Source organism: Bison bison, unplaced genomic scaffold (assembly GCF_000754665.1).
Source record: "Bison bison bison isolate TAMUID 2011002044 unplaced genomic scaffold, Bison_UMD1.0 scf7180017864185, whole genome shotgun sequence".
Classification (NCBI taxonomy): Eukaryota; Metazoa; Chordata; class Mammalia; order Artiodactyla; family Bovidae; genus Bison; species Bison bison.
Window position 1 is genome coordinate 878,479 of NW_011494757.1, and position 2,387 is coordinate 880,865.

At 42.3% G+C, this 2,387-nt stretch overlaps 1 long non-coding RNA gene across 1 annotated transcript in view; it reads left to right on the forward strand.

Annotated features, from left to right (window-relative positions):
• Positions 1-2,387, forward strand: part of LOC104991305 — a 37,300-nt gene that overhangs the window by 5,902 nt on the left and 29,011 nt on the right. The window contains exon 3 of the long non-coding RNA XR_825597.1: positions 1,259-1,402. This is a non-coding gene — a long non-coding RNA (uncharacterized LOC104991305). The remainder of the gene's footprint in view (positions 1-1,258; positions 1,403-2,387) is intronic.

The following is a 2,387-nucleotide window of genomic DNA, read 5'->3' on the forward strand; positions in this document are numbered from 1 at the left end:
GCCGGAAGTGCCGCTAAATGCATAGCTTCGTGTCGGGGAGCTGTCAGAGTACTACTCTCCAGGTGAGGGGAGTATCGCACCAACTAGCCGCTTCTTAGGTCTGCTCATCATCACATGACCAGAACAGACGCCTGCTGCAGACTTCAAGCTGAAGTTATCCTGCTTAAGAGGATATGTTTTTTGAGGAAAAGGACATCGGTTTACCCGGACATTCTGGAAACATGAGTTGCACCGACTCCTGGCGATCTAGCGTTTAAGCCTCTGTGCTCCGCCACTGCAGGAGGCGCAGGTCTGTCCCTGGTTGCAGAACTGAGATTCTTCATGCCACTCAGGTGTGGCCAAAAAAAGAGAAAGAAATTATTTAAAAAAATATGAGATATAGTAAGGCAAGAGATTTTAGGTTCTGAATGCCAGTATAACTCCTTTAGTTTTTTTTTTTCAAGCTGAATTCCTATGTTTGGTGGATGAACAGGAGCAGGGAGGGGTGGCTTATTCAGCTGTGGTAGAAGCAGCACAGCTGAGAAACATCTGTCTGAAAACCAACTGAAAGGCCCTCCAGCGAGATGTTAGGGGGCTCTACATAGCAAGCTTAGATTTTCCCTTCTCCTGTGGCTCTGAAGCTGTCATACTTAGCCTGACTTCAGTGGGCAGAAATCATCCACAATCCCCACACCAGGTAGCAGGCCCCTGGAAGAGCTGTAGAAAACCAGGTAACTCAAGGGTTTGCTCTTTCTTTAGCTCTTCTTTATACAGGACCCAGGACTCTGACAACCACCATCAAAAGCAGGCATGATGGGTGGGCAAAACAGAAGGAATCAAAGTCCAAGTCCCAATTTTGGGACCATGAGCGAAAGGCAGGTAAGGTCAGCAATGCCAGGTCAAGTCGCTTTAGTCGTGTCCAGCTCTGGTCTGTAAAACCGACGAGCTGCCTCTGCGGGTGAGGATCGCTGACCACATTCAGGGACTGAGGAGTGTTGAGATCAGCACGTTCAGGGCTCCAGGGCTCGTGCCCTACAGCCCCTCGAATGCAGCAGATAAACGAGCTCTTAGTACAATTTTATTGGACATGCATATAGTAACTGTATCTGCAAACTGCTCTGAAATATTAACAAACCCTCCTCATCTGAGTTAAATGTTGAAAATCCTAAAATTATGTTAGGTTGTCACTCTCCCTCTCCACCTGGGCGTTTTCTTGATGTGTGTTCCTTTGAAAGGTTGGACTGGAATAGAAGTAAGTAATGGTGTTCTTTTCCCTCAGGCCTTGCAGATAATGACTGGTCTGTTTGTTCACACCCTGGGAGTGCTCTGGACATATCTGTTAGTCACACAAATTCTAGCATTTCAAAAAGTATATCTTCCTGTTGCAGTACTGTCAGGATTCCCGTTTTGGGCAGCAGCTTTTGTGAGTAAATAATCTACTCCTTTATCGTTCTTTATTAATGTATTCGTTTGATGATTGTTTCTGAGCTGTGTCGCATATCAGAGACAGTGAGCTACACTAAAAATGCACAATCTGTTTTCAAGGGATTTATTCTTATATCTAGTGGGAAAGCATATATCAATATGGAAAAAAAAAAACTTAGATCATACCAGTAAAATTCTTCTATAATGAGAGTCTGTTTTGTTAAAGATCCGCTTTTTACATGCTGTTGGATGGGGGAAATAGTGGCAAGCTGAACAAGGGACATTTTGGGAAACAGGAAATGGTAGTGATTGTTCCACCGCTCAGAGGGCGTTTATTTTTTCCAGTGGGGCCAGCAAGGTGAGAGAACATTATTGCCATGGAAATAGTGGAATATATAGAATTTGTACTGGGAAATGAAAATGAAATCTTTTGTTTTACTGTCCAAGAAGCCTTTGGTAGACTTGAACAGAAGTTTCTAAAGTAAATTTTATTATGTCTGATAGTATGGTGAGTGATATGCTATTATCCCCACAAAATGCTGAGTGATAATAATAATGCATTTGAAATGTGGTCATTCAACTGATACATACTAATACTATGTATCATGCATCTGTTCTAGGTGTATGAAATACATCAGTAAACAAAGCAAAGATCCCAGCCCTTTCAGAGCTTTATTCTAGCCAGGAGTCGAACGTTAGAAGATAATGAAGCTATAGAAGGAAAGAAAGAAAATGTTGGGTAGGGTGAAACAAACGTTTATCAGGTCTTATGGAAAAACCCAAATGAACTTTTTGGCCAACCCACTATAATAATCGATTATCAGCAATAACTTTTTCAATGAGGCCTACCTGAACCATTCGGTTTAAAACAATAACCCATTTCCCTTTGGTACCGGAAATTCCATTTTGTCTCACCCTACCCAGCTTCTTTCTTTCTTTCTTTTTAGTTCTATAGCTTTACTCACTTCACTTTTCACTTTCAC